Genomic DNA, 10,076 nt, shown 5'->3' with positions numbered 1-10,076 from the left:
AAAACGTCAGAACTTGTTGGCTTGAAAAGACTGAAGGCTAGGTCAATGCATACCCAATTTCACTGTGTGCAAGAAGATCTTGCACAAAATGCAACTCAGACAGAGCTTCAGCATGATCGAGAATTGCAGCATAGTTATTCGGAACAAACTTAGCTCCATTAATGATCAAATCCTTAGGTGCCATGAGAAAAATCGAAAATTACGAGTTGCCTGTTAGGTGTTTGAGAAAATTTCTGTATGAAAAACCAACGTCAGGAGATGAAAGAGAGTAAAAGCAAAGAAAGAGAGATAAAGTGTAAAAATAAATAAAAGATTGGAAAATCTTCTCTCTGTCTTACTTATACTTGAAAAAAAATATAACCGTTGGACACCTGTCAGATATGCAGTAATAATGAATAGTTAATGGGCCCGAGAAAATAGTAATTATTACTTACCCACTTGCAGTTTTTTAAGGAGAAACCGTTCCACTTACCCAGTAATTCCATTAATCGAGGAAAATCAGTTTTAATTCAAAATGAAATTGTTCCCACTTATTCAATTATTTTCCACTGCAAAACCAATATTCTTAGAAGAAAATTCAAATATGAGAATGATCAAAATTAAATCAAGTAAATAAGTACTGATATTATAAGATCAGAACTTAATTTAAATTAAAATGAAAGGGTCATCAGAATATGGATTTATCAGGATTTATCAGTGCATTTAAATTACAAACATCTCAAAGACAAAAACTTGCAAAAAGTAGAAATTCCATTAATATATTAAGAGAATACATTCATGAAATTTAAATTACATCAGAACTTTACAAGATTGTCCTAAGCTTCTAAACCTAACATCAGCCTTTGTCCTAGCTCAAGAAGCAGGGCAAGGCTGAGGATGAAGAAAAACAGGAAGAAGAAAATATATTATTTCTTCTTCTTACTCTCTACAAAAAGAATAGCGAGTCTGATGATTCGCTCTTGCTGGCGGAGAGCTTCCAGCCTTTCCTCCTCCAATCGCTCCAGATGGCGATGGTAGTCCATGTAAAAGAACAGGAGGTGGGTGAGAACCTCCTGGGGAACCGAGTTCCAAATCTCATCAGGAATGGCAGTGACGTGCCATTCCTGCTGTCAGGCTTCACAGCTCACCTCCATGTTGAATGTTTGATAGTTCAAAAACATGTTGTAGTTGACCATGGTTTTGTTTGTATGAATAAAATGAAGGTGAGTTTGTGAGAGAAGAATTGATGTGTAGGCTGTTGCGAAGTGGTTGTTTATATAGGCAAGAGAATGCCAGGAGACGCAAAGAATTTTAATACTGACAGGTATAATTAATTCTACCTCGTCTCCCTAGACTTGGAAGACGAAAAACAGTCATTGGAAAGGTCAAACTAGGTTTAATGTGCACAAAAAACAAGTAAAAATTACTGTGCAAGTACGTGTACCACTATCCCTAAGTATATTGACTGTTAATATTCCGCCCCAACATATTCTGATTTAAAATGAGACTGTTTTTAGATTTTATCCCTAAATAAGTCAAGTAAAGGATCAGAATTTAATATCAGAACTTAGACTTATATCAGAACTTAACAGTTATCAGAACATGATTTCTTGACTCAAAAAATGAATGCCTATCTTTCTAATTCTTCACACAAATTCTGATATAAATTCTTCAGAACTTAATCATCAGAACATTCAAGAGAACTTGTCCTCAGAGATTATGTAATGTGACACATAAACTGTTCATCTAAAATAACATAGATCACTACAGTAATTTACATCATTCATATGGAGTGTTGAGTGTGTGCATTAAGGTAAATATCAGACAAAGAGTAATGTATGATTTACTTCAGTACATCTTAGAAATAAGGCATAACTAAAACTTTACTAAAAATCTTTCATTATTTTGAAGCCTACTATTGAATGAGTTCATGCTTGAGTCCACCTCAACTGTTTTGTTCTAATTTTGTGCATCTTTTTAAATTCCATTTGACAGTGGCTTCTCAATGTAAGTGAGTCACGACTGCTTATCATAGAGTGTGAAAAGTCACCAAGAAAATATGTATTTGTTTTTCTAATGCATATTACTTAATACCAGCAATGCACTTGGGTCTTCCCTTCCACATTTTTACTCTAGATCTCAAAGGAGTACCTGATTTTAATTCCTTGATTCTTTTTATTTTTCTTTTGATAAGTAATGTTTATCAGCACTTAGTACATTCAACAGATTTACTAGCATCAGAACTTAACAGATAAGAAGAATTATTCTAGTTTGTGACTTAGTAAGAAGATAGACAAAGTATACTCAACTAAGCTCAATATCAGAATTTGCTTGTGTCAGTAGATTTCCACAGAAATAATTACTTAAAATTTCTAGTTTATTGAAGACTACTAGGTCAGCATCTAACACAGGTATCTTCATAGGATAGAATAGTTACTTAAACAAACATATCAGTATCAGAGTTTAGAAAGTCACATCAGACACTAGTCAGTACTTAAGCAATTTTCAATTAATCACAGAATACACAAAAAGAGTAATTTCTGTAAATACCGATCATAAAGTATGATGCATCAGAACAAAACTAAGCAGATTTATAGAAAGAACCTGAAACCATTCCAAGTTCGTTTACCAATCTTGTAAAAGTAGCTTCACACAGTGGTTTTGTGAAGATATCTGCTAGTTGTTGATATGTTGGAACAAAGTGCAATTCCACTGTACCTTCATCCACATGTTCCCTTATGAAGTGGTACCCGATACTGATGTGCTTTGTCATTGAGTGTTGAACTGGATTACTTGTCATAGCAATAGCACTTTGATTATCACAGTAAATAGGGATTTTGAAATATGTTAACCCATAATCCAGTAACTGATTCTTCATCCAAAGAATCTGTGCACAACAGCTTCCTGCAGCAATATACTCTACTTCTGCAGTTGATGTGGAAATTGACTTTTGTTTCTTGCTAAACCAAGAAACCAATCTGCCTCCAAGAAATTGGCAGCTTCCACTTGTGCTTTTCCTGTCAATTTTGCAACCTGCAAAATCTGCATATGAGTAACCTATTAGTTTAAAATCTGATTCTCTGGGATACCAAAATCCCAGATCAGCTGTTCCCTTAAGATACTTGAAAATTCTTTTCACATCTGTTAAGTGAGGTTCTCTTGGATCTTCTTGAAATCTTGCACAAAGACAGGTAGCATACATGATATAAGGTCTACTAGCAGTTAGATAGAGTAGTGAGCCAATCATACCTCCGTAATCAGTAATATCTACTGATTTACCAGTATCCTTGTCCAGTTTTGTTGCAGTGGTCATAGGAGTGGATGCACTTGAACAATCTTGCATTCCAAATTTCTTCAACAAATTTCTGGTGTACTTAGTTTGACAAATAAAAGTGCCTTCTTCATTCTGCTTGACTTGAAGGCCCAGAAAATAGCTAAGTTCCCCCATCATACTCATTTGATACCTTGACTGCATCAGTTTGGCAAACTTCTTGCAGAGTCTGTCATTTGTAGAACCAAAGATGATATCATCAACATAAATCTGGACCAAAAGTAAGTCCTTTCCATGGTTGAGGTAGAACAGTGTTTTGTGTATAGTTCCTCTGTTAAATCCACTTTCCAGAAGAAACTGAGCTAAAGTCTCATACCATGCTCTTGGAGCTTGCTTAAGTCCATAAAGTGCTTTATCAAGCCTGTAGACATAATCTGGATATTTGGAATCTACAAAGCCTGGAGGTTGTTCGACATATACTTCTTCCTCCAATTCTCCATTGAGAAAAGCACTTTTCACACCCATTTGAAAGACAGTAAACTTTTTGTGAGTAGCATACGGCAAAAATATCCTTATGGCTTCCAATCTAGCAACTGGTGCAAATGTTTCATCATAATCGATTCCCTCCTGTTGAGAATATCCTTTTGCAACCAGCCTTGCCTTATTCCTTGTAATTATGCCATCACTATCAGTTTTGTTTCTGAATACCCATTTTATACCAACAACAGATCTGTTCTTTGGTCTTGGCACTAGCATCCAGACTTTGTTTCTTTCAAATTCATTTAACTCTTCCTGCATTGCTTGCACCCAATCAACATCTTGAAGAGCTTCTTCCACTTTCTTTGGCTCAGTCTGAGAAAGAAAAGAATTGTAAAGACATTCACTTGAAGTAGCTGTTCTAGTTCTGACACCTGCATCAGGATTTCCAATTATCAAATCAGGTGTATGTGATTTAGTCTACTTCCTTGCAGATGGAAGATTTTCTCTAGAACTGGATGCTCCCCCATGATCCATGCTGTCTTCATTAACATTTTCTGATTCTCCCCCTGAAAGTATGCTCTCTGAGTTGGATTCTTCAGAATTTAGATTTTCAGAACTATCAGAACTTGATGAATCAGAACTTGAAGAGCCAGATGTATGTTCTGATGCTTTTTGAGATGTGGTTATATCTTGAGTATGCTCCCCCTGCATAGGTGCATCTTCCTTTGGTGTAGTCTCCACAGTTTCAATAACATCAGAGTTTAATCCATCAGAGTTTGCACTATCAGGATTTAGATTGTCAGGATTTTCAGTATCAGAATTTGAGTCTTCATTTTCAAATCTCAGCTGATCATAATCAATAAAATCTTCAAGTCCAGTAATCTTCTTATCATCAAAAGAGACATTGATAGATTCCATGACCACTCTTGTCTCAAGTTATAGACTCTGAAGGCTTTTGTGGAAAGTGGATATCCAACAAAGATTCCTTCATCAGCTTTTAGATCAAATTTGGATAGCTGTTCAGGATGAGTCTTAAGAACAAAACACTTGCATCCAAATACATGAAAATACTTCAGATTTGGCTTCTTTTTCTTCACCATCTCATATGGTGTCTTTCCTTGCTTGTTAATGAGTGTTGCATTCTGAGTAAAACAAGCAGTCTGCACAGCTTCAGCCCAGAAATAGGTTGAAAGCTTTGCTTCATCAAGCATTGTACGTGCAGCTTCAATGAGAGTTCTATTCTTCCTTTCAACAACTCCATTTTGCTGTGGAGTTCCAGGAACAGAAAATTCCTGCTTGATTCCATGGTTTTTGCAGAACTCTTCCATTATCAAATTCTTGAACTCAGTACCATTATCACTCCTTTTTATTTTCACTGAGTCCTTGATCAATTTATCCAGTTGCTTGACATGATCAATCAAGATAGATGCAGTTTCACTTTTTGTGTGCAAGAAATACACCCATGTGTATCTGGTGAACTCATCCACTATGACAATTGCATATTTCTTCTTTGCAATAGACATGACATTTACTGGACCAAATAGATCAACATGTAGTAGGTGCTAAGGCTCAAGAATTGATGACTCAGTCTTGCTCTTGAATGAAGATTTCCTTTGTTTGGCCTTCTGACAAGAATCACAAAGACCATCAGGAGCAAATACTGACTTTGGCAGTCCTCTCACAAGATCTTTCTTGACCAACTCATTTATATTGTTGAAGTTTAAATGAGAGAGTTTCTTGTGCCAATTCCAGCTTTCCTCAATTGATGCTCTACTCATCAGACAGATTGCAGAACCATCAGTACTTGTTGAAAGCTTGGCTTCATAGATGTTACCACTCCTGTATCCTTTCAGAACAACTTTGCCTGTAGATTTACTTACAACTTCACAGTGTTCTTCAAAGAAATCCACATGATAACCTCTGTCACAGACTTGACTAACACTCAGCAGATTGTGTTCAAGTCCTAAGACCAGAGCTACTTCTTTAATGATGACATTCCCAAGATTGATATTGCCATATCCCAATGTTTTTCCAATATTGCCATCTCCATAAGAAACACTTGGGCCGGCCTTCTTCACAAAGTCTGATAACAGGGGTTTATTTCCAGTCATATGTCCTGAACATCCACTGTCCAGAACTAGGATGTTTTTCTTGTTGCCCTGCAATCACAAAGACCAATAATGATTAGTTTTACGGACCCAGACATGCTTGGATCCTTTGGCCTTATTAAGTCTGTTAACATTTGCAGCGGATTTAACATCAGAGTTTATGTTAACATTTTTCTTATCAAAATTTACACTATCAGACTTTGAATCAGAACTTACACTAGAAGGAACAATGGTAACTTTCTTTAAAGAAGGCTTTATTTGATAATAATCATAGTACAGACTATGATATTCCTTACAAGTATAAATGCAATGCCATAAACTACCACAATGAAAACAAGGATTTTGTGGCTTATATCTAACAAAATGACTCTTAACTCCTGACTTTGAAGGTAAGCAGTTTATGTTCTTAATCTTCCTGCAAAAAGAAGCCAGATGGTTAGAACTTCCACAGTTATGACACGTTTTCCTAGGAGCTTCAGGAACAGGCTTATAATCATTGCTTTTATTCACACCTTCCTTTCCATTCCTATTTTTCCTAGGTGATTTTACCTTGCTTGCATTCTTAACATCTTTCAGCTTATGCTTAAGCTGCTTCTTAGTCATTAAGCCTACGTTTACTTCAGTTATCTTTTCCTGTTTTAGTTTGTCAGAAGTTAATTCCTTTTTAAATTCTGATTTCTCACTATCGGACTTTACAGCTACAAACTTAACAGGCTTTAGCTTAGATTTTTGTTTAACAGCTATAGGCTTAACATCTATAGTTCCTTTATTATTCTTATCCTCTCCATAACCTAAGCCCTCTTTCCAATTTTCACTACTTAACAAATTCTGAGTTGTTCTGCCAGAGTTAGTCCAAGTCCTGATAATCTCTCTTTCTTTTTCTAACTCAGCTTTTAGAGATTCATTCATTTTAAGCACTTCATCCCTAACATAGAAAGCATCATCTCTATCTTTCTGAGTTTGATGGAACATGACTAACTCTTTTTCTAAATAATCATTCCTCTTTTTGCAAGCAAGATTTTCAGAAGTTAATCTTTCACATTTTAAAGTTTGATCTTTATAACTAATGAACATGGTTTTAAGATATCTTCTCAACTCATTAATATCATCAGTATGAAAGGCATAAGTAATTTGAGGTACCTTTAATTCAGCAGCTTCAGAACTGCTTTCAGCACTTGCCTTATCAGCATTTGCCATCAAGGCATAATTCTCCTCACTTTCAGAATCTGAGGTGTCTGTCCAGCTTTTCTTCTTTGTGACAAGAGCCTTGCCTTTGTCACTCTTCACTTTCTTACAATCAGGAGATATGTGGCCTTTCTCACCACAGTTGTAGCATTTGACATTTGTATAATCTCCTCTGTCAGACTTTCCTCCTCTTCCTTTAGATTTTCTGAAATTCTTCCTATCAGAACTTGTGCCTTTCCTGGAAAACTTCTTTCCCTTCCTGAACTTCCTATATGCAATCTTTGTGATCCCTTTCACCATAAGAGCACACAGCTTCATCATCTCTTCATCAGCATTCGTCTAAGGCAAGCTTTCAGATTCTGAGTCATCATCACTTTCAGAACTTGATGACTCAGTATCAGACTTTGTGAAGAGAGCTTTACCCTTATCTTTCCTTGAGGTAGCTGCCTTGGGGGATTCTTCTTCAGCCTTAAGAGCAACTGTCCTTGACTTTCCTTCTTTCCTCTTGCTTCTTTGTTCCATCTCAAGTTCATTAGTCTTGAGCATTCCATAGATTTCATCAAGAGTTATTTCATCAAGATTATAGTTGTCTCTTATTGTTGTTGCCTTCAAATCCCAGCATTCAGGAAGAGCTAACAGGAATTTAAGGTTTGAATCTTCAAGATCATACTCCTTATTAACCAGTGACAAATCATTCAAGAGTTTGACAAATCTATCATATAAATCAGTCAATGACTCATTAGCCTTTGAGTCAAAGTGTTCATACTCTTGAGTGAGTACTGTCTTCCTGTTTTTCTTAATCGTATCCGTTCCTTGACATCTTGTTTCCAAAGCATCCCATATCTCATTTGCAGTCTTGCAGTTTATTACCCTGTTTGACATTACATTATCAATAACACTATACAGTAAGTGTCGTACCTTAGCATCCTTAGCAATTGATGCGATATCTTTAGCAGTGTAATCACTCTTCTCCATTGGAACAGACTTTGCTGCTTCACCTGCAACTGCAACAACGAGCTTGGTTGGTTTGTGAGGCCCTTCCTTGATTCTATCAAGATATTCTGGATCTGTAGCTTCCAGAAACATGGTCATCCTCACCTTCCATATGGCATATTCAGATGGTCTCAATATGGGAACTCTAATAGTCTCATATCGGCTTTGAACTTGTGTCTTTAGAGGTTCTTCAGTTTTGGTAGGCTTAGTTGGAGTTTCTGTTTCAGACATGATTGTGTTTAGATCTTAAACTGTTTGTGCGTTAACAGATAGGCTCTGATACCACTTGTTAGGTCACACACACACACACACACTGTAGAGGGGGTGAATGTAACGACTGCGAACTTTACGTTTATATTATATCATGATTATAATAAAATATGCGAATTAATGTGTCATTTATGTGTGATTATCTGATAAACCCTAACTGTTACGTGATACGTGTATTCCATGTCATTTCTGTATTTTAAGGTATTTTTCAGATATTTTATTATGCATTTATAGGTTTTATTTCAAACGTTTTATGACCCAAATGATGATTTTAAAGCCAGTATTTTAAATAAAATAATGGGCCTTATTTTTCATCAAATGGCTTTTACAATCGCCTTGTTCTGAACATCTAGATAATTTATAAATTTTCTCGTTTTGCGAAAAATGATTTTTTCCGGGCCCCATTGGGTTTCAAAAACCCCACAAAAATCACATTTTTATTTTTATAAAATTATAGGACTTTCATTTATATTATTTCTTTACATTTTTGCATTATTCACAATTTTTGGGAATTTTTGGCATATATATTGCATATATATAAAATATTTATAAATTAAATTTTAATACTCAAAAATTATAAAAATTAGGGCCCAATATTTTTATTTAATGTATAATTAGCCCCTTAATTTTAATTAGGAGTATTATTTTTACTACTATAAATAGCCTAATTTTTATTTAATTAATTATAATTAATCATTAAAATCTGCAAAATTACCAAAAATTCTCTGAAATCGGGTCGGGAAGAACAGGTTCGGGTCGAAGAATCAAGTCGTGATTTCTCACTGATTACAGCATCAAATCGTGTGATTCAAGTACTCAAATCGAAGGTTTTGATCCGTTCTTTCTGTTTCTTGCATCAATTTCACGTTTTATTGCATCGTTTTTGATTTTTGATTTCTAGGGTTTATGTTCGAATAAGGGCTTTTTGATTCTGGGGTTATTTTGATGTTTTGATGATTGATATAGCTTTGTTAGATGATTTACAGTCGATTCATGGTGTTTAATTGAACAAACGATGCTTGGATAGTGATTCACGAATTCTAGGGTTTAGGTCGAATTTTCAAAACATAACTCGATGATTTCTGTGAATCTTTGATTCCTGAAAGTTTAGGGCTTTGATTGTATGTATTCATAGCTTTAATTTGCACTATTAAACGTTTGATTTTATGTACGATTCTGCAAATTCGATTTTTGTCCGGAGTTTATGTCGATTTCGCCGGAGAAATTGATTCAGGAGTTATTCTGTGATGTTTTGGCCGTGGTTGGATTGCTGTGTTGATTTGCAATGAAAAGCACTCAAAAACAGCACCAAACGGTGTTGATTTGGGGCTGATCGGAGCTTGGCCGGACTCCGGGAACTCACCGGAATCTGGAAAAATTCCGGCGTGTTCTTGGTGACCCGGAATCCAACCCGTTTGACCCGTTCAGATTACCCGGTTTTGATCTGTTTTTGTCAGAAACCAATTTTAGACAACTGTTTCTGAAATATTGATTTTTATTTTATTTTTATTAATTTTAAAAATCAGTTTTATTTATTTTGTAAATTGATTAAATAATTATTTAATTAATTAATTTATATTATAAATAATTCTGAATTATTTTCTAAAAATCAGATTGAATTATTTTCTTAATTATTTATTATTTATTTATTACTTATTAATTATTTAAAAGTGATTAATTATTTTGATAATTAATCAAATATTTTTTAATAAATCATAATAAATTCAATTTAATTTCAAAAATTATAGAAAAATTATTTTTAATTCTGATTTTCTTAAATAATGAGTTAA

This window comes from Apium graveolens, chromosome 2, assembly GCF_009905375.1.
Source record: "Apium graveolens cultivar Ventura chromosome 2, ASM990537v1, whole genome shotgun sequence".
In the NCBI taxonomy this organism is placed as follows: Eukaryota; Viridiplantae; Streptophyta; class Magnoliopsida; order Apiales; family Apiaceae; genus Apium; species Apium graveolens.
This window is presented reverse-complemented; position numbering follows the sequence as displayed.